The sequence below is a fragment of the Equus caballus genome, chromosome 29, assembly GCF_041296265.1.
Source record: "Equus caballus isolate H_3958 breed thoroughbred chromosome 29, TB-T2T, whole genome shotgun sequence".
Taxonomy (NCBI): Eukaryota; Metazoa; Chordata; class Mammalia; order Perissodactyla; family Equidae; genus Equus; species Equus caballus.
In genome coordinates, this window is record NC_091712.1 from 9497055 (window position 1) to 9520777 (window position 23723).

Here is a 23723-nt window from a genome sequence, read left to right on the forward strand (position 1 = left end):
ATAACCCAATTACAAAGCAGGCTAAGGACTTGAATAGACATTTTTACAAAGAAGACCACAAATGGCCAACAGATATATGAAAACCTGGTCAACGTCACTAGTTATCGGGAAAATGCAAATCAAACCCACAATTTTGTTATTACGTCACACCAGTTAGGATGTCTATTATTTACACATATTTAAAAAAAGATATGTTGGCGAGGAGGCAGAGAAATTGGAACACTTGTACATGGTTAGTGGAAATATAAAGTGGGGCAGCCACTATGGAAAACAGTATGAAGGTTCCTCAAAAAATTAAAACTAAAGCCACCATATGGTTCAGCAATCCCACTTCTGGGCATCTACCCAAAATAATGGAAATCAGAGTCTGTAAAAGACATCTGCTCTCCCCTGCTCATTGCAGAATTACTCACAGTCGCTAAGAAATGGAAACAATGGAAATGTCCACCAATGGATGAATGGACCAAGAAAATATACATACATACATATATGTATATATACAAATATAAATATACGTACAAAATGTGTATGCATACAGTAGAATATCATTCAGGCTTAAAAAAGGAAATTCTGCCACATGTGACAAAATGGATGAACCTGCAGGACATTGTGCAAAGTGAAATAGGCCAGTCATAGAAGTACAAATATGGAATGATTCCACTTATATGAGGTATCTAAAACAGTCTAGAGATCTATAGGGAGATATATAGATAGACAGATAGATACAAATAGAGAGATCTATAGAGATAAAGAGTTCTAGAGATCTGCTGTACAACATTTTGTCTGTATTGTGCACTAAAAAATTTGTTAAAAGGGAGATCTCACATTAAGTGTTCTTACTACAATTAAGAAAGAAAAAAATAAAGTGTAGTATCACAAATGACAAGGAGAGACCATGTACAACATTTTCAAATTTCAGAGGAAATCCGACTAATACTTGAAAAATATTCACTGTACTTATCCATAGTATGATAGTCAGATAAGCTAGAAAGGAGTGGCTTCCATGGTGGAGGGAAAAGCTGGATTGGAAAGGGTAAAGTTTATGAGAAATTGGAAGCAGTCGACAGCTTTTTCAAGACTTTTGGCTACTTCTGTGAGTTGTGTTTTACACACACACACACTCATATCTACTCTTTGAAGCTTATGAAGAGACTGGGTTTCACCACTAATAATTACACATCCATTTCTTGTGTAGATTCACCAAGATAGAAGCTGAAACTGTGACAGAAGAAGCTCTGTTTTTCAGGTAGGTTTTTGAAGTATCTTGATTTTATTTATAGTTCTAATTTATCTAACTTTTTCAGCAAATATCTTTTGAACACATACCATAGAGTTTACCGAGTCCTTTATGTACATTAATTCATTCAATACTCACAAAACCATGAAAGATGTACCATTTTTACTTGATTTCACAACTGAAGAAATTGAGAATTAAAAAGAATATGCATATTAACAAAGCTCTCTTGAGTAAATAACTCAGAATTTAATTGCTGGTCTTATCCTTTCACGAAACTTGAGTTCTTATGCAAAAGAACCAAGGTGTATGGTCTCTTTATGTTGTTTCCAGTAGTCTAGCCTATCTCTGCTCTCATGCAAATTATCTGAATGGTACACTGGAAGTATGCTTTTTTATGGCATATAATTAAAATATTTTTTAAAACCTGCAATATAATTTGTCCAGCTCATCTTACTTTGAGAGAAACAGGGAAGGAAATATTACAGCTTTCAGATGTCTCTAGAGGTTCAAGTCAAGATATCTCTAGGGGTCCAAAAGGATCTAGAACCAATAAATCACCCAAAGAACTTGAGAGTGATCCAGTGGGAGCCAGGATCATTGCTAAGCAGGTGAGCCATGTGGAGGCTGTATACAGAGTGCGTAGCAAACCCTCCACCCATAAGGAAGGTTCGTGTTAGAAACCAGTCTCCTCGGTAAGCTGTGGTATTAAATGTAGACAGTCTGCTTTTAGTGATAACACTGCTAACATCCTGACTGCATTTCTTACTGTCATACTCTGCTTTTCAGTAATTTCAAAAGGATATCTATCTGTACTTAAAATTCTACTTCACCCGCCTCCAATTCTCTCTCTCTCTCTTACACATATGCACTTCTTAAATGACCTCATATTGAATTAACCAGGTAATCTCCTAGAATACACACACACACACACACTGCTTTGAATTTTATTCTTGTAACTACAAAGTTCTATAGATTCTTTATACCATACTAGTAAAATATTTCTGTTTGAGTTATAATCACAGTTTTGATGAATAAGCATTAAATATACATTTAACTTTCCTTTGCCATTTGTCGTATTATGAGATGAGAGTGTCTCGATCAAAGGAATTATATAAATGTCCAAATTACTTAGAACACTGAATGTTTTTACATCTCGGAGCAAGGAATCATAAGCTTCCAGGTGGGTGAGAAATATTTTCATTTGTAAAGTGAAGGAATGGTTGATATTGAAAATAGAAGCCAAAAACACCCAAAAACAAAACAAGAGCATAGGTGCTCTCTCAGGCAAATCATTTTCAGGAAGGAATGGATATGGAAATGGAAGAACTGAACATTAATTTTCTTAAAACTATTCTTGCCCTCATAACGCTTGGTGAGTCTTTTCATATGAACATGAACAGGCATACTCCAATTTGAATTGCACTGGCATGGTGAAGTCATGTACTCAACTAACGCAGCTGGAGGGTAGGAAAACAAAAGTAAAATAGAAATAAATAAGTTTGAAAGTATGGCTGAGCTCTGCTTGTCATTCTAACCATTGAATTTGTTCTGTAGACTCCTGGTTCTCAAATATGGTGTACATTAGAACCTCCTGGGGAACTTTAAAAATACTGAAGCCTGGGTGCCACCCAGACATTCTGATAAATCTAGCAGAGGGTGCCTGGGCATTGGGATGTTAAAAACTCCATAGATGATTCAATGTGCAGTTAAATTTGAGACAAAACTCACTTTAGGAAAGACGAAGTGAAACAAGAAACAGCAGTGCTTCTTAAGGAAATCTTTGGGTAAAATGTGTCAGTGATTTTAAGGATTTTCATTCAAAATTGACAGAGGTGTGGAAATGACTGAATAAATGGTGATACTGTGGGATGGTGATGCCTCAGAACAACCTACAGAAACTAATTGGTGCCTATGAAGAAAAATTGCTTTAAAACAATTAGAGCAATTGATAAAATATTCTAGAGGTCTATAAGCTAGATGCAAAATCATGAGTGCTGTATTTCATGAGCACTTTCAGAGACTTTCAGAGGTAATTTTGTCTCTATATGATTTTTAAGTTTATTCAATTTTGAAATCCAAACTCCACCTCAACATGCAACTGCATGGTCAACTTTGTTTTCTACCATTAATTTGATGCTTGTATATGAAAACATGCTTTAATTTAATTAAAAAATCAATTGTTTCAGATACAAGATTTTCAGTAATATCTAGAATGTAAGCATTCTCATGAATTTAATTTTACTTTTTTGTATGCTTACTTATGTTTCCTCCATATTCTCTCAATTATATTTCTCATTTCTCTGTTAGTCCAGAGGAGGTCATATTGCTCTACATATTTTGAAGTCATCGAAACAATAACAGAAAGTAAAATATGAAGAAGGACCACTAGTGATTACACATTGATAGACTTTTTTCCTACGGGCTTTCTTATTGGTACTTAATTTAGTCTGTAAGGAATTAAGCATAGAATGTTGGTATCTTATTACGAAAGTAACCACACAGGTTGAGGACCCTTAGAGATCATTTCTCTGGAAAGTTTCCATTTATAGATGAGAAAAGTGTGTGTGTGTGTGTGTTAAGGTCCTTTCCTCAGGTCCTAAACCTAGGCAGTCATATACAGTCGCGCACTGCATAACAACATTTTGGTCAAGGACAGACTGCACATACAATGCTGGTCCCATAGGATCAGTACCATGTAGCCCAGGGATGCAGTAGACTATACCATCTAGGTTTGTCAGTTCATTCTATGATGTTCACACAGTGACAAAGTCACCTAATGATGCATTTCTCACAAAATATCTTCATTGTTAAGTGACACATGACTGTGATAGCAAATGGGACCTGTGACACCAAAGTGTCAAAGTAAAATATGGTTAGGCTTTACTGAAACAGCTAAGAGTCTGGATTTGGGGGGAGATGGGAGATACTCAGAAACACTTGAAGTTAAGGTCACTGATAGACAAAGGGATGATAAAAGCAGAAGGTCCTCTGCCCCATGTGTGGTGACTTTTCCCTTTACCTTCTTTCCAGACTGTGAGGAATATGGAGGATCCATTTTCTGTGCTAGGCTCAGGCTCACATATCTTTCTAAATTTTTTTTAAAAATTTTTATTTGATTTGATTTTTTGGTGAGGAAGATTAGCCCTGAGCCAATATCTACTACCAATCTTCTTCTTTTTTTCTCCCAAAAGCCCCAGTAAATAGTTGTAGATCCTTCTAGTTCTTCTATGTGGGACACCACATCAGCATGGCTTCATGAGTGATGTTTAGGTCCATGCCCAGAATCTCAACTAGTGAGCCCCAGGTTGGCAAAGTGGAGTGTGAGAACTTAACCACTAAGCCACCGGGATAGCCCCTAATCATTTTTTTAACTTATGATAAATTTAATTTCAATCTAGTTTTGGGGAGACATTTTTATGAATCACTGTTCAGTTTTCTTTTCATCCCACTGTTGTATAACTTGTATAGTTGGACATATAGTCATTAGAAAATCAAGCTGTATTGTTGGACAAAATGGAACATAAATCTTGTTTTATTCCAGTTATCAGCTGCAGGTGTGTTAATGAATTGTGTAAACTGTTTTGAATTTCTTTATTCTTTAAATATACATCTCAGTACAGTGTTACAAAAATTAATGGAGACAGTCCATTTAAAGCATATCACACAGAACCTGACATACGGAAAAACAATCAATAGATGTTGGCTCTATTTTTACTCTGAAAAGTTTAGAACTAAATAAGTTCATAATTTATTAATGTAACCTTTACTAAATGTAATAAAAGTGGCTTCCTTTTTCAAGAAAAATGTTGCTGTTTTCAACTAATTTTATTAAGATCATGATGGTTTATACCATTGTGTAGTTTTGGGTGTCCATTATTATTTATCAGTTTCTGAATACACTTCATTGTGATCTAATTTTTGTCTAGTAGTCTAATTTTGTTCATGACCATAGATATGTGCCCCTTTATCACTTTAGCCCAGCCCCCAACCCCCTTCCCCTCATAACCACTAATGTGTTGTCTTTATCTATATATTTATCTTCCACAAATGAGTTCAATCATGCAGTGTTTGTCTTTCTCTAGGTTATTTCACTTAACATTATACCATCAAGGTCCACTCACGTTGTTGCAAATGGAATGATTTTGTTTTTCTTTAAGGCTGAGTAATATTCCATTGTAAGTATGTGTATATACATATATATATATATACACACACACCACTTCTTCTTTATCCATTCATCTGTAGAAGGGTACTTGGGTTGCTTCTACATCTTGGATACTGTGATGCTGCAATGAACATAGGGGTGCATAAATCTCTTTGTATCATTGATTTCAAGGATAAATACCCAGTAGCGGGATAGCTGAATCATATGGTATTTCTACTTGTAATTTTTTTGGAAATCTCCATACTGTTTTCCATAGTGGCTGCACGAGTCTTTATTCCCACCAGTAGTGTATGAGGGTTCCCTTTTCTCCACATCCTCTCCAACATTTGTTTTTTCTTGGTAATTGTAGCCATTCTGACTTGTGTAAGGTGATATCTCAGTGTACTTTTGATTTGCATTGCCCTAATAATTAGTGATATTGAACATCATTTCATGTGTCTTTTGGCTATCTGTACATCTTCTTTGGAAAAATGTCTGTACATATCCTCTACTCATTCATTGATCAGGTGTTTTTTTGTTATTGTTTAGTTGTTTGAGTTCTTTATATATTTTGGAGATCAATCCCTTGTCAGATAAATGATTTGCAAATATTTTCTCCCAGATGATGGGTTGTCTTTTCATTTTGTTCATGGTTTCCTTTCCTTTGCAGAAGCTTTTTATTGTGATCTAATCCCATTTGCTAAGTTTTTCTTTTGTTTCCCTTGTACAAGTAGACATGGTATTTGAAAAGATGTTGCTAAGACCAATGTCAAAAAGTGTACTATCTATATTTTCTTCTAGGAGTTTCACAATTTCAGGTCTTACATTCAAATCTTTAATCTATTTTGAGTTAATTTTTGTGTGTGGTCCAAGATAGTGGTTTACTTTCATTCTGTTGCATGTGCCTTCCCAGTTTTCCCAACACCTGTTTGTTGAATAGACTTTTTTTTTTCCCCAGTGTATGTTCTTGGCTCCTTTGTTGAAGATTAAGTGTCCACAGATGTGTGGTTTTATTTCTGGGCTTTCATTGTTCCACTGACCCATCTGTCTGTTTTTGTGAGAGTACCATGCTGTTTTGATTACTATAGGTTTGTAGTATATTTTGAAGTCAGGGATTGTGATGCCTCCAGCTTTGTTCTTTTTTCTCAGGATTGTCATGGCTATTTGGGGTCTTCTGCTGTTCCACATAAATTTGAGGAATCTTTAACCTTCATTCTATTTCTGTGAAGAATGCCATTCTGTTTTGATTCTGATAGGGATTGCATTGAATCTGTAGATTGCTTTAGGTAGTATGAACAATTTACCTATGTTTATTCTTCTGACTCATGAGCATGGAATATCTTTCCATTTCTTTATATCTTCTTCAATTTCTTTGAATAATGTCTTATAGTTTTCAGTGAACAGGACTTTCACCTCTTTGGTTAAGTGTATTCTTAGATATTTTATCCTTTTTGTTGTGATTGTAAATGGAATTTAATTCTTGATTTCTCTTTCTGCTACTTCATTGTTAGTGTATAGAAATGCAACTGGTGTTTTCAAATCGGTTTTGTACCTTGAAACTTTGCTGTAGTTGTTGGTTATTTCTAACAGTTTTCTGGTGTATTCTTTAGGGTTTTCTATATATAGAATCATGTCATCTGCAAACAGTGAGAGTTTCACTTCTTCCTTTCCAATATGGATTCTTTTTATTTCTTTTTCTTGTCTAATTGCCCTGGCAAAAAGCTCCAGTACTATGTTGACTACAAGTGTTGAGAGTGGGCACACTTGTCTTGTTCCTGTTCTCAGAGGGATGGCTTTTACTTATTCACCATTAAGCATGATGTTGCCTGTGGGTTTGTTGCATATGGCCTTTATTATGCTGAGATACTTTCTTTCTATACCCCTTTTATTGAGAATTTTTATCATAAATGGATGTTGGATGTAGTGAAATGCTTTCTCTGCATCTATTGAGATGATCAAGGGATTCTGTTTCCTTATTTTCTTTATGTGATGTATCAAATTGATTGATTTGCAGATGATGAACCATCCCTGCCTCCCCGGAATAAATCCCACTTGATCATGGTGTATGATCCTTTTAATATATTTTGTTTGCCAGTATTTTGTTCAGGATGTTTGCATCTGTGTTCATCAGCAATATCGGCCTGTAATTTTCCTTCTTTGTGTTGTCCTTGTCTGGTTTAGGCCTCAGGGTAACGTTGGCATCATAAAATGAGTTAGGAAGCATCCCATCTTCTCCCATTTTTTGGAATAGTTTGAGAAGGCTAGGTATTAAATCTTCTTTGAATGTTTGGTAGAATTCTCCAGATAAGTCATATGCTCCTGGTCCTTTGTTGTTTGGGAAGTCTTTGATTACCCTTTCAATCTCTTATGATTGGTCTATTCACTTTCTCTATTTCTTCTTGATTCAGTTTGGGGAGTTTGAAAGAGTCTAAGAATTTATCCATTTCTTCTAGATTATACAATTTGCGGGCACATAGTTTTTCATATTATTCCCTTATAATCTTTTGTATTTCTGTAGTATCTGTTGTAATTTCTCCTCTTTCATTTCTAGTTTTATTTAATTGAGACCTCTCTTTTTTCTTAGTGAGTCTGGCTAAGGGTTTGTGAATTTTGTTTGTCTTCTCAAAGAACCAGCTCTTACTTTCATTAATCCTTTCTACGTTTTTTAGTCTCTATTTTACTTCTGCTCTGCTTTTTATTATTTCCTCCTTGTGCTGACTTTGGCCTTTGTTTTTTCTTCTTTTTCTAGTTCTGTGAGGTGCATTTTCTGATGACTTATTTGAGATTTCTCTTCCTTGTTGAGGTGGACCTGTATTGGTATGAATTCCCCCCTTATGTCCAATTTTCTGCATCCTATAAGAGTTAGTATTGTATTTTAATTTTCATTTGTCTTCAGGCATTTTTTAATTTCCTCTTTGATTTCTTCATTGATCCAATGGTTGTTCGGTAGCATGTTGTTTAGTCTCCATATGTTTCTGACTTTCCCAATTTTTTTCTTGTAGTTGGTCTCTAGTTTCATAGCACTGTGGTCAGAAAAGATGGTTGGTATGATTTCAATCCTCTTAAATTTATTGAGGCTTGCTTTGTTTCCCAACATATGGTGTATCTTTGAGAATTATCCATGTGTACTTGAGAAGAATGTGTATTCTGCTGTGTTTGGATGGAAGGCTCTCAATATATCTTTTAAGTACTTCTGATCAAGAGTTTCATTTAAATGTCCTATTTCATTGTCGACTTTTTGTCTGGGTGATCTTTCCATTGATGTAAGTGGTGTTTAGGCCCCCTACTAATATTGTGTTGCTCTTAATTTCTCCCTTTAAGTCTGTTAATAATTGCTTTATGTACTACGGTGAGCTTGTGTTAGGTGCATATATATGTGTATATATATATATATATATATATATATATATATATATATATATATCAATGTGTTATATCGTCTAGGTAGAAAGTCCATTTTATTATATACTGCCCCTCTTTTTAATTTGAAGTCTGCATTGTCTGATATAAGTATGACAACACCTGCTTTCTTTTGTTTGCCATTAATTTGAGTATCTTCTTCCATCCCTTCACTCTAAGCCTGTGTTTGTCTTTAGAGCTGAGAAATCTTGCCTGGAGGTAGCATATTGCTGGATCTTGTTTTTTAATACATCTTTCTACTTTGTGCCTTTTGATTCTAGAATTCAATCCATTTACATTTAGAGTGATACTGATATATGAGGGCTTAATATTGTCTTTTTATCTCTTGTTTTCTGGTTGTTCTAGGTTTCCATTGTGTCTCTTCCTTTGTATTTCTGACTGTCATTTCATTTTGGTTGCTTTCTGAGGATGTTTTATCACTTCTCTCTCTTTTGGTGAATTGTGACTCTGCTGAATTTTGTTTAGTGGTTACCATGAGGTTTGCATAAAATACCTCATAGATGAAATAGTCCATTTTCTCATAGCCTCTTATCTCCATTAACCTAAACAGATTCCTTCCTTTTCCTCTCTCCTTCTGAGTTATTGTTGTTAAAAAATATTCTGTTTTTAATGTGAGTTTGTGACTAAGTTGAGGTGTTTATCATTAATTTTGTTGCTTTCTTTTCCTTTATAAGTTGTAATTGAGTCTTTGCCTCCATGTTCTGATAGGGAGTTGAAGTTTTCTGATTATGTCTGTCTATTTATCTCTTTTCTCAGAGCTTTGTAGACTTTTGCCTTTTTGTTTCCATTGTGAGGGCATCTTTGTTATTTCTTGTAGGGGAGGTCTAGTGGCAATGAACTCCCTCAGCTTCTGTTTATCTGAGAAAGCTTTTATTTCTCCATTGTGTCTGAAGGAAAGTTTCACTGGATACAGTATTCTTACCTGAAAGTTTGTGTCTTTCAGTATTTTGAATATGTCATTCCATTCTCTCCTAGTTTGTAGGGTTTCTGCTGCAAGCCTGATGGGATTCCCTTTGTAGTTTATCTTCCTCTTCCTTGCTGCTCTTTATACTTTTTCTTTGTCACTGACTTTTGCCATTTTTACTATGGTATACCTTGGAAAAGGTCTTTTAGCATTGATGTAATCAGGTATTCTATTAGCTTCATTTATCTGTAAATGTGGACCATCCCCAGGTTTGGGAAGTTCTCAGCTATTATTTCTTTGAACAAGCTGTCTGCTCATTTCTCTCTCACTTCCCCCTTTTGAATACCTATAATCTTTATGTTGCTTTTCCTAATTGAGTCAGATATTTCTTGAAGAAATCTTTCATTTTTTAAAAATCTTAGTTCTGTCACCTCCCCATCTGTAGAATTTCTATATTTTTATCCTCGTAATTATTAATTCTTCCTCCATAGCATCAGCTTTATTGCTTAACGATTCTAAATTATCTTTTATTTGATTAATTGTGCTTTTCATATCCAGAATTTCTGCTTTTTTTTTTATCGTTTCAGTCTCTTTGGTGCAGAGATTCATTTTATTCCTGAGCTCATTGAATTGTCTTTCCATGCTCTCTTGTAAATCATTGAGTTTCCTTATGACAGCTATTTTGAATTTTCTGTCATTTAGTTTGTAAATTTCTGTGTCTTCAGGATTGGGTTCTGGAGAATTGTCCTTTTCCTTCAGGTCTGAATTTTTGATGTAGTTTCTCATGGTGTTTTATGAACCAATCTTTTGTTGGGATATGTGTGGTAGTGTTAGGTTGCATATTCGACCTGTTACTTCTAGGTGGAAGCAGGAGCAGCGTTCTGCCCCAACCCTGTCTGCTGGAAGCTGTGGGAGTACAATGGGCACTTTCCCCAGCCTTGGATGCATTAAAGCTCTTGAGTGGATTGTTCTTGGTGGGCTCCTCCTCCCCACTGGGGAAGCAATCATGAGCAGGCTAAGGGCTGCCATCACCTCCTCCTACATGCACCCTGGTGCACGTCCTCACGTTTGGGGCACTTTCACCAGGCTGGGAAGCATTCATGTGTGTGCATAGAGCTACCAGAGGAGAGAAGGAAGTGCTCATCCTTCTCTGCCACTTCCTGGGGGCTCAGTCTAGCCACCCTCAGATATATAGCTGTGTGTCTGTCAAGCATCCTGTTGTACTGTGTGGGCTTCCTCCATTGGTCAGTGACTGTCCATTTAGTTGTAGTTCAAAAGAGGGAGAGATAAAAAGAACAGCTTACTCCTCCATTTCCTGACATCACCAAAAGATGATTATTTTAATAGCAGTAATGCAGACCCTAAAAAAGATTCAGTTTAGAATATGATCATAGGCACACCAACAAATAAATTGCAAAGAACTTATTGATTTAAAAATCACAGTAAAATGACTCCTTAGCTTTGTATTTTCATTTTATTGATTTAAAATGAAACACATTGTGCTGCCAACTATTTCTAAAAGGCTATTACCCCATCGCCTGAAGCCAAATTAGAGAGATCATGGATCCAAAAATAATGTTAATAATTAAGTGTAATAGTCAACATTTCTGAAGTACTTGCCCTATGCTACGAACAGTGTCTTTGATATTTATAATATTATTTAATACTCACAATGAGGCCAAGAGAAAAAAACTATTATTGCCTTCTGCTGATGAGGAAACCAAGAGACAGAAATGTGAAATAATTTACTAATGACAATAGCTATTATGTGGAAAAGCTAAAATTGTTAGCCAAACTGTGTGAATGAAGAGCCCATGTTCCTAAACCATACTTATGTAGAATGGGCAGTGAATTATAATGTTGTGAAATGGCTCCAATGAAATAAATGCAAGGTACCAGATGTTGATCTATTATGTTGATCTATTTCAGTACTACCCAAATCTCTCAATATGGCTCAGAATTCAGGTAAAGCCTCTATTTCCCAATTCTCTGTTTCCTTAATTATGAAGAAGAAGTTGTGGTCAAACAGGATTCAGATCTCTCTCTCTCCTCTTTTACAATTCAACAACTCATAGTATAAAACACGTCTTTCATGTGGAAATCACTGAGAATGGAAAAGCTGGTGAGACATTCTTGAGTGAATATGAGCACCCAAAGTGAGGAATTGGGCTCTGTGATTTCTCAGCATTGTGATTCTAGATAAGAGACAACTCAAAGTCCCCTGGTCTCTCCCTGTCCAATAAGTTTTCAGTTATTTGATATCCAAACACAACTTTTCTTTAATTCTTTTAAATGCAATTTTTACTTCCTGATTTCTCAAATTATAGATCAATGGATTTCACATGGGGATCACTACACAGAAACACATTTATTTATGTTCAGACAATGGCTTGAATTGGGTAGTAGGTGCATAAAAATGATTGTTGTTTAAAATATTGTGATGCAGGTCAGGTGAGAAGTACAGGTAGAAAAAGCTTTCTATCTTTCTTCAGCAGAATGGATCCTCAGAATGGTAAAATGGATGAAGACTTAAGAAATTATCACAATCAGTAGAGAGCAAAGTGCATTGAACACAGCAATCATTAGTAACATCTGCTCTTTGATATGAGTGTCACAACAGGCTAAAGCAATCAAGGGAACATCATCACAGTAGCAGTGGCTGACTACAGGAGCCACAAAAAGACTAGTGGGATGCTGCCACTGTCTGGACAAGACCCATAGTGAATCCATAAATATATATATGCCAACAATCATTCCATAATGGAATATTCTAGACACGAGAATGACATAGAGTAAAAGGTTGCAGATGACAACATACTGATCGTATGCCATGATTGCAAGCAAACACAGTTCACCAACTGTAAGTGTGATGAAGCAGAACACCTGAATGGCACACGAATAAAATTTTATACTTTTAACTTCACACAGAAAATTCACCAAGATGATTTGGGTGACAGATGAAGTAAAAGAAAAATCAACAGAGGCCAGATGGTTCAGAAAAAACAAATATATGGGTGTGTGAAGCCAAGGTCTGATTTGGATTAGCACAATCAAACCAAGATTATCCATGGAACTAGCTAAATAGATCACTAGGAATACACCAGAGAGAAGGCTTGAAGCTCTGGATCATTTGTGAGTCCCAAAAGTATAAACTTAGACACTGCTGAATGGTTGCCTTGGGCTGTGGAACAGATTTGAACGTGTTTTTTAATATTTTAAGACCCTACAGAGCACACATTCTGAGTGTTCTTGTCTCCACTGGCAATAATCAAGAAGATGTTAGGAGCTGGTTCTGACACACCAGGATTTTATGTTGAACACAAGCAAAGAAGAATCTTCATGTTACTTCTGGTTTCATAATGAAGTGATTTGCTCTAGGCACGAACTCCAAAGCATGAAATTCTGTGGAGATTTATAAAGATAGAAAAATGGTATTTTGTCTAAAATTTTATATTATGGAATAATCCATTCCGTATCAATTTTTATTAAGAAAAATAAAGATTAAGAGTTATTTGAACACAGATAAAAATAATGTTTTAAGTTGTTGGAATACTTTAAAAATTATAACAATTCCTTTGAAAATTTTTAATTAACAAGAAACAATAAATTAAAAAATTTCTTTCAGAAGAAGTAATATGGGGTCATAAAATTTTGAATACTGATGATCTCTATATCAAATATTCAGGATGACATTTATTCAATGTTTTCCCTCACTTACTTTGATTCCTATTTTTCCTCCGATTGTTATGTAGTTTTTTTGAATTAAAAGGAGGAAAAAACCCTTAGGAATGTGGATAGTCTTGCTTTTTTGGAAACAGGCATAACAGGATTAAAATACATTAAGTGATTCAGAAAATACATTTATCATGAACGTTCAAATATCCAAATGCAAAGCAGGAGAAGAAAAAAAATTCGAGGATGAGTTTGGAGAAATACAAAGGGGTTTCTGGCTAATCAACTGAGAGTAGCTTTCAACGATCTTTATTTGAGCAGAAAAGAGATAAATTTGATTTTATATTTTCACAATTTATCCCAGATTTTTATCCCAGATTATCTGTACATCAGCCCTATCAGTTGGCAATATAGCTATCATCTTCACTTTCAGATATGGAAACTGAGGGTGAGAGCTTAAGCTCTCCTCTTGCTTCATGATTAGGGTGGGATGAAGCAGAATAACTCATTAAACTAGCCCTTGATTCTCTAACCTCAATTCATAGTTTATGGAAATGCTCACCTTTCAGGGAGCAAGAACTTTCCCATTCACCAGAGATCAAGGCAATTTTGGAAAGGCAATCTATGAGTTTGTCCATATGAAGTGTGTAGAGTGTTGCCTATCTTACACTTTGTGCTAAATAAGTCAATTTTAGCTCTCAATAGTATTAATAGTATTTAGACTGAGGCTTACTCTGCAGAAACTTGTGTGTAATCCCATCATACTGATGACTGTAGGAGGTTATTCTCTCCAATATTTTGAAGTGTTCTTCCACTGCCTCACTAACTTGTGATCTGAAATCAATGCCTCTCTGGGCTCTTATCCTTTGTAGTGCTTATATTTCTCTGATGTATTGGAGCCTGTGTAGCTCTTCCTCTGATATCAGCAAACTCTCCAGTATCTTCAGTCATTTATTATCCTTTCCTCCAACTGAAACTTGGCTTCTTCTTGAGAACCTACTTCTCTCCAGGTCACGACTCTTTGCGCTTCTCCATTTGAAACAAGTAAGACTCAGCAATTAGTAGATGCTCCAAATATAACAAATAAATACAAAGTTTGTATTACTCCAAACTCTTTTTTGCTACCTCAATTACCTTGATTTTTTCCTACCACGTGCTGCCTTTGAGTAATCAACAACATAACCCAAAAGAGTCCAAGAAATCTTGAGGTGAACACTGGGAATGACAACAATGCATAACATTACATAACATGCCTTGGTCTCCTTGAAACATTTTTTCTTGTTACATCATTTCAAGCATTTGCTGAACAAAACAAAGGTAATGATGTCTCACAAGCATGAACAATTATGTTATGGTTAATCTTTTGGGACCCAATTAGCTTAATAGGCAAAGAGGAATCACTCGAAATTTCAGATCACTCTACTGAACCCAAGTATAATAAAGAATTAATAACTAACAGTAAAGATGTTTTAAAACATGGGAAAACAACTGAAAATATGTTTAACTATTTTTATTTACTTTTTATAATTTAGTATGGATTTTATTAAATTTTGAATTTTAGTAAGAGGTTACAGTATGCATCAGACTTTGCAAGGCTACCAAGTATTGATAAATTGCACCAAAGATCCAACCCTGCATCTGAAACTCAATATTCTGTCGAGCTGTAAGCAAATAATAATTAAACTATGAATTTCTTATCAACCTGGAGGTACATTTAGTTCAATCTTAGAAAATTGCTTGAAAGTTCTGTTCAAAGAGGAACATGACTTAAAATGAACTTTATGTTGTTCCCTGAATTCTCTTGGAAAGGTTTTAAAGGCATGCAAATCACAGAGAAATTAACACTCATTCTCTTCAGACTCTCCAACAAACTCTGTTTATCCCCATTCTACATGCATGTATGTATATAGTGATGAATAGAAACATATATAGATTTTAAAAATCACAAACAGTTGCTCATTTAAAAAAGAACAAGTAATTAACTTTTACTGAATGTGGGCATTTTATCCTATGAACGCTGTTCTTAATTTTGATAATATCATTCTGCCTAGCAGAATTAAAACAATTGTAACAAAAAATGTTAAACATAAATTGCATAGAAGCCTCCATATATTTTTTTGTATTTTTATTTGTAGCTAATCTGTAACAATTATGCTAAGTGTGTGATTTTCCTCAAAGGCTTGAAAGAAATTCAAGAAAGCTTGAAAAACATCTATCAACATGCAGACAGCTATGTGCCTCTGAGAATATGTGCATCAATTGTTTTAGAAAGCTATTTTCAACTTCTTCCTTGTGTCAAAATTGTGAAAGCTGTTTTCAGGATTTCTTCTTAGAGCTAATTTAACTTTTAAAATAAATTGCAATTTATTCTGTGATCATTATGGTTTCAACTATCTATTGCAATACATAAAAACCCACCCTAAAACTTAGTGGCCTAAAGCAGCAATGAGTTATTAGCTTCTGTGGGCTAACTAGGCAATCCTCCTCCATGTGGTGGCACCTGGGGCAGTAGGACAGTTGTAGGATCCAAGGCAATCTCAATCACATGACTGACAGCTGATGAGGCTGTCAGCTGGAGTGCTTTCTCTTATCCATGTGCTGTTTCCATGTGTCTAGCTTGGTCTCCCAAAAACTTGGTGGTTAGCTTCCAACATTTAGCATCCCCATGGAGAAAAAAAGAGTCTAGCCTTAGAAGTTGTACACATCAATTTTGAACATTCTGTTATATAAAGCAAAGCATGGGACCAGAGTTCATAAGGGAGGTAACTATAAAAGTGTGTGGCTATAGACAGAGAGATTCTTTTGGGTTATTTGGTAGTAATCTACCACAACCATGATCTTCTTGAATCTGCCCCAAGATATTTAAATAAAAACAAACAAACAAAAATTCAATGATACATTGAATCGTTAGACAATGTCTGAGAGTAGTAAAGCACATGAATTTTGAATTCAGAAGCATTTGTCCCTACATCATATCTTTGCCACATACAAGCTATGTGTTCTTGAATGGGTCACATATCCTCTTTAAGATTCAGCTATTTATAAAGTGGGGATAATGCCCACCACACAAGCTTACTATAATTATTTATCTTGAGAATAATCTATATGGCAATATGGATCAATAAATCTTAACTGCTTTATAATAATCATATTCAGTGACAGGGACCAACTTGCCACTTTCTTATAAAGAGAAAGTTTTTTTTAATATAACAATAATTAACAGTCTAACCTAAGTAAAACTCTTAGAAAAATTGTATCCCTAATTTGACATGAAATGTTTTACTCTATATGTTAAGTAATCTCCTTACCCTTAGTTCCTCTGATGAAAAAGAGAAAATAAATAAATTATAGCAGACTTCCTCAGGGATATGTGAATCCTTGACTTCCAAAATTTGTCTGTGAACCAGGAAGACGTTATGCTAAGTGAAATAAGCCAGGCATAGAAAGACAAACACTGCATAATCTCACTTATATGTGGAATCTAAAAAAGTCAAACTCTTAGTAGAAGAGACTAGAATGGTTGCCAGAGGCTCAAGAGGGGACGAGTAAATAAGGAAATGTTTTTCAAGGGATACAAATTTTTAGTTATGCAAGATGAATAAATTCTGGAGATATAATGTGCAGTCAACTATAGTTAACAGTACTGTGTATTATTCATGAAATTTGCTAAAGAGGTGTATCTTAAGTGTTCTCGGCAATAAAAGGACGGAAAGAAGGAAGGAAGGAAGGGAGGCAGGGAGGGAGAGAGAGAGAGCTCGAGCAAAAGAAAGAAAGAAAGAAAGAAGGAAGGAAAGAAAGAAGGAATGAAAGAAGGAAAGAAAAATGGTAATTATGTGAGGTGATGAATATATTCATTAGCTTGATTGTGGCCATTAATTCACAATGTATACATATATCAAAACATCAAGTCACATACACTAAATATATACAGTTTGGTTTTTTTGGTCAATTATACCTCAATAAAGATAAAATAAATTTTGACAATAGGAGCTTTAATCATCTGGATATTTCACAAAACATTATGCGAGTGAAGCACAGTGATACACTCTTGCTAACTGTACTGATGAACTGGGAGTGGCAAGATTCCTTGGTGCCTTAGTAACATGTAGGAGCCAAAAGCTGGGAAGAAAAATCCCACAATGATTGTGAGTTCAATGGCTCCCTCTGTCCATTTGCTTTAAAGTCAAGTGACAAGTGGGACGGTTTGCACATCCCCTCCAAAGTAAAAGACACATTGTTGTGCAACAAGTTCACTACAACTCAGAAATATGTGTGGCACGTTTGAGAACACTTTGGGCTTGCCAGGCAGCATATACCATGCTTGGCACTATAGCTCTGAGCCATTTATTGGGTATTTCAGCAGTCTGCCTAACTTGATGCAGTTTCAGAGAAAAAGTAGATTCTGCAAGTGATCCGATGATGCTAGAGATACCTGTATTGGAAAAGAATGATGTATGAGTCTTTGGAAAGACAAAATCCACATCACTACATTGACCATGGAGCGAGACCTCCTGAGGAAGAAATAAAATAGTTTTCTGTGTTCTACTGCACCCCAGTAGAAACTAAGTGCTGGATGAAAAGACACCAAATGAAAATTCAGCATCAGCTACCTATCATGTGTTGAGTGTTATAGGATCTACCAACACATCATTTTGAGCTGGCACAATAGCAATCCATTGTAAGTGTAAATGACTGATTCACAAACTGGGGGTTGTAATGGCACTAACAAATTATCGGAACAAGTGGTCCAGATTTTTATATCACTTATCCCTGCTGCACAGACTCCTTTCCATCAGTCCATGATGTGGTTTCATGGAGTAGATGTTCCAACTGAAGAATTCCATTTAAGATTTAGGCCTAGTGCAAAGAAGAGTTACCCCCTTATGCAGGACGTATCATTAATGGACTTGTGCCACATTAAAGTCCCACTAAGAGGTGACACTGGAGGACAGTGATGAAAGCAAATTGTCCCAGTGCAAATAACATTTGACCTTCCAATTCCCATGGAGAAAATTTGGTCTGAGGGATACAGTCATGCATCGCATAATGATATTTTGGTCAGTGATGGACCGCATATATGATGGTGGTCCCAAAACATTAGTACCAAATAGTTTAGGTGTGTAGTAGGTTATAGCATCTAGATTTGTGTAAGTACACTCTATGACATTTGCACAATGATGATGCACTTCTCAGAATGAGCCCCCATCATTAAGTGACACATGACTGTACACTGATTCATTCATTCACTATTCACAGTGATAAGTCACGCTGGAAATTTGGTTAGGGGACTGGGAGTAGCAAGTCTCCAAGGATGTGGCATTCTGGGGCAGAGGATTTTAGGTGATGTACGAGTGGGCACAAAACATGCTGATTTTATTTTCAACTACTAAAGGGTAACTATAGCAGAAAAGTTTTGCAACAGTGAGGAGGACTGGAGAAGCTATTGGATAGATAGCAGCCACCCTCTCTACTCTTGCAATCCCAGGGCTCATTCCGTGACACCATGGACAGAGTAGCCACAGTGGCAGGAATGAAGCCTATATGTACATGTATCCAATAACATAGCCTCCTTCTACTAGTATCAACACTGAGTGTCCCATCTGTTAGAAGCAGAGACCTATGCCAAGTCCTACATATGGCACCATTTTTTGAAAGACAAGCCAGAAACACAGTGATAATCCGATTGTATCAGATCACTTCAATATTGGAGGGACGCAATTTCTCCTTACAGAAATCAATAGGTGGAATAGGCATTTCCCTTCCCAACCTGCACTGTCTGAGGGAATATCACCTTCCTACAGCTTAAAGGATACATTATTTCTTAGATAGTAAGCCACACAATATCTCTTGAAAAGAAGAAATACATTTTACAGCAATGAAGGTTTGGCATGACCATGGCATAGAATGAATGATCTTAATATGTATCTCATCACCAACCATCAGCTGGCTTGATAGGAGATCCAAATGGAATATTGACAGCTCATCTAAGTCACCAGCTCAGAAAAAGGACTTGCTGCACTGGAGCACAATCCTCTATGATTCACTGTAGGTTACAAACCAGTGGCGGTGTAGGTTATAGGCAATATAGTGTCTCCAAGAGCATGAAATCATGGGTCTGGAAATGATGAAGTTGTAGTAGGATTGGTCCTTGTCATCATTACACTCTGTGACCCAGTTTCTGAATTTGTGCCTCCTATTCTTACAATATTAGGCTCTTCTGGGTTACAGGTTTAGGCTTCCGGAAGGCAAATCTTTCCAGAGGGTCTCAATTAGTGTTTTAACAAACTGGAATCTGTGACTACTTAATGCCAGTGGACCATCAGACAAGGAAGGCATTAGCGTGCTGGCTAAGGGAATAAACTATGATTAACAGAGGAAGTTAGGGTTGCCAATGCACAATGGGGCCAGGAAATGAATGTCTGGAACACAGGAAATCACAGGGCATCTTTATAACTTCCATGCCCAGTGATAATGTCACTGTCAATGGGCAACTGTAAAAACTAGAAACTAACAAAAGCAGGGCAATTACATTCTTAGTAACAATGTAGAATAAAGTTTGTGTCACTCTACCCGGAAATAATCAGCAGAGTTAAGTGCTGGCTGAATGTGACGGAAATCTAGAAGGGGTAATGCTTGAATCATCATATTCACATAATCAGCCCAGACAATTTGGTGGCTTCTTACAAAACTAAACACACTCTTACCATACAATACAACAATTGTGCCCCCCTTGTATTTAACAAAGGGAATTGAAAACTTATGTCCACACAAAAACCTTCATGCGAATGTTTATAACACATTTATTTATAATTGTCCAAACATGGAACCAACCAAGGATGTCTTCATCCTTCAGTAGGTGAATGGATAAACTCTGGTATAGCCAGACAATGGAATATTAGTCAGAGCTAAAAAGAAATGAGTTATCAAACCAGAAAAAGACACAGAATAACCTTAAGTGCATACTGCTAAGTGAAAGAAGCCAATCTGAAAGGGCTACATACTGTATGATTACAACTCTATGACATTCTGGAAAAGACAAAACCATGGAGGTAATGAAAAGATCAGTCACTGCCAGGGGTCGGGGTGGTGGGGAAGGGACGAATAGAGAGAGCACAGAGAATTTTTAGGGCAGTGAAAATACTCTGTATAAGATTACAATAATAAACACGTCATTACACATTTTTCGAAATCCATAGAATGTATTACACCAAGAATGAACCCTAAGAAACTATGGACTTTGGGTAATTATGTGTCAATGTAAGTACATCCATGGTAACAAACGTACCACTCTGGAGAGTGATGTTGATAATGGGCCAGCCATGTGTGTGAGGCAGCCGGCAGGTATGAGAAATCTCTGTACCTCCCTCTCAATTTTGCTGTAAACCTAAAACCGCTCTAAAAGTATGTCTTAAAAATATGTTCAACCATATCAACAGGGACATTGTCAAGTGAGAGTAAGGTCATTTTTCAGGCATTTTCCAGCCAAAACCCTTTAACGGAGCATATTTTCCCTCAGTTCAACAATGAAAGAAAATATTACCTGATATTTGCAATAGTATTTGTATTGTCTTTCAAGACAGCTTAAAATTCTCAATATCATAGTGAAAGGAGATAAATTTATGATTTTACGGTGCTTTATTCTTCATCTTTATTGCTGAAGTGCTCACCTTCAAAGAGAAGGAATGATCTTTACCTCTTTTTTTATAATTCAACTATCAAACATTGAAATTCCTACTCTGTGTAAGTCAAAGCATCTTCCAGGAATCCTTTCAAGGGGTTTTCAAGAAAATAGACGTCAGGAAACTGAGCCCCAGAGGACAGAGAGGCCTACGCTTCTGGCTCTGTACCACTGCTTGTGACTTGATGTCCTAACTCCCGCCTTGGAACAATTTTGCGCTTCTGGGCGCCCTGGCCCGATGATCTGTGGAAGAAGCGAGCAGGAGGCGGCAGGGCCACGGGAGGGCGCCAGGTGCCCTGCTGCCGCCACCCCTCCCCTGCTGCCCCTGCCGCCCACCCGTCTGGCTCACCACACCTTCCTGGGGGTCTTTAGCAGGGCCGCCAGGTGATGCTCGCTGGGCGCTCAGGAAAGTGTGACCTCTGCACTGAAGGGCAGTGGTGCGCCACGCCACCCTCTGGCCAGGAGCCTTCACACAAACGGATCCAGTCCTGCCTCCCAGTAAGAAGCCAGAAAGCTTGAGAATTAGTGTCTCCAGCATGCTGAGTCAGTGCTACTAGGGCAGCGCTTTCTCCAGCACCCTTCAGAAAAAAAAATGACCTCGACTTTTCTCTGCCTGACATCAGGTTAGAGGAGCGGGCTGTGCAGGATGAAGAGCTGACCCCCAGGCTCTGGCTGCAGGAGAGCTGTGGGGGGCGGGTCCTTAAGAACGTCAGCCCTGCCCAGGACTCCCAGCCCCTTCCAGGACCCCATCCCTCAGGCTCTCGGACATGTCCTACTTGCCTGGCAGAACCCCAACTGCAACACCCCTGTTCTTTAAAGGCCTCAGATTTACAGCCATCAAAGACTCTCAAACAAGCACCTGCCAGTAAATGTATCCACAAATGGATCTTGGAACATTTTCTGTATTTTGCAAACACAGCTGCTGGATGGAAAAGATCAGTGAGACATAATTTGTCATTGAATAAGTGTTTTAGGACAGTGGGCAATGAGAGGAGTCAGGGTACTGGGAAAGGGCATTGTGGTGCATGGATCTGGTATAGACAAAATCTAACTCAGGCTTTGGAAAAGACACCTTATTAGCCAAGCTTACAGTGTTCAATACACCTCCCTGTCTCCTCGGGTGCATCAAAGCACATCAGGCCCACCCAACTCACCTGGCAGTGCCTTCAAGAGAACCGAAGCCTGTCTGCGAGTTCCTCCAGGAGTGACACCAAACAGTGTGGCATCTGAGCTGAGGGCTGTTTCCCAGAGTCCAGCCATTGCCAGTCACTCCCATTGGAATGACAGCAGCCATGAGGAATGGTCTCACCAGCTGCCCGATGGGGACTCAGAGCGAGCCATCCTATGGCTCCCCTGTGGTCAGTGGAGACCCCAAGGAGGAGCACAACTATAGCAGTGCCAAATCCTCCACTGCTGGGAGCTCCTCACCACCCAGTGACAGTCTCATCCTCCTCGGCCCATGGCCACTATGAGTTTGCCACCAAGGGGAGCGAGGAGGACAGTGAGGGAAGCTTCTAGAGCCCCAAAAGCCACAGCGAGAGAGGAGGATGACATAAAACACAGCCCCAAGGAGGCCGAGGATGTCCTGCGTGACAGCAGCTGTGCATCCCGGGACAAGAAGCACCAGCACTTAACCAAGGCAAGGAAGGTCCCCAGTGACACGCTGCCCCTCAAAAAGAGAAGCCCAGAGAAGCCCCTGAGAGTGATGACAGGAGATGAAAGAGGGAGTGGGGCTACTCCTGCACTTGCTGGGGATTTGTTCCTGTGTGAATAACTTCACCATCAGGTCAGCAAAGCGGCCCAAAGAGCAAAAGGAAACCACAAAAGATTGAAGTCACTGATTTGTTTTCAACTTACAGCCATTTGGTTTCAGCACGGCAGGAGATTTCTAATGATTTATGGCAATATCAGCTATTTATTATTATTACTATTATCTGGTTTGATTTTCTTTTCTTTTCATCACTTTTTAAAAAAACTTGCCCCTTCTTTTGTTTTGGACCCTTAAGAATTTTATTTTTAAATGAGATTGAAGCCATAGAACTTATATTGACACTCAGCTGTTTTATGAAAGCTTTTCAATATCTGAAGACAAGACTGAAAAACCCAGAATGACCATAGCTTCCCCCAGCATGTCAGAAGCATGTGGCTGAGTCTGCAGGGATGTCAACGGTAATGCCATGGGATACACACTCAGCACCCAGAAGGCACGTGTGCAAAGTAACCGTCCATCAGGCCCAATGCCGAGATTCAAAAGGTCAGGATGTTCACCCAGTTGGGTTCACTGAGTGACTCTGTATAAGGCAATTGGCAGGAAGGAATCACCCTCATCCCTCTGGAAGCAGACCCAAGCTTGTGGTCCCTAGCATCAAATAGTGCCAGGAAAACCGTGGCATTGCCACACATTGTGCATGGGTGGTTGGTCTCCAGTCCCCTGTTCTTCTTAACCACACAGCCTAATAACATCTTACGAGGTGGATGCTGGCCCAGTCATACACACCAGGTGTTAATGACAGATGAGAAGAAACGGGGTCAGTTTTTAGTGATGTTGCCAACCACTGAATTCTGTTCTATATTACATTAAGAAAATGTTCTACAAGCCATAAGCCTGAAGGTTGACGCTGCACACACAGACACGCTCACACAGACACACGGGAGAGAGAAAGAGAGA

The 23723-nt window shown here is 37.6% G+C and overlaps 2 pseudogenes; one reads left to right on the forward strand and one right to left on the reverse strand.

The window, feature by feature from the left end:
* Nucleotides 1-11956: 11956 nt before the first annotated feature.
* Nucleotides 11957-14015, reverse strand: LOC138921349 (olfactory receptor 5AL1-like; annotated as a pseudogene).
* Nucleotides 14016-20420: 6405 nt separating this feature from the next.
* LOC138921350 (forkhead box protein N3 pseudogene) lies at nt 20421-22887 on the forward strand (annotated as a pseudogene).
* Nucleotides 22888-23723: the final 836 nt, after the last annotated feature.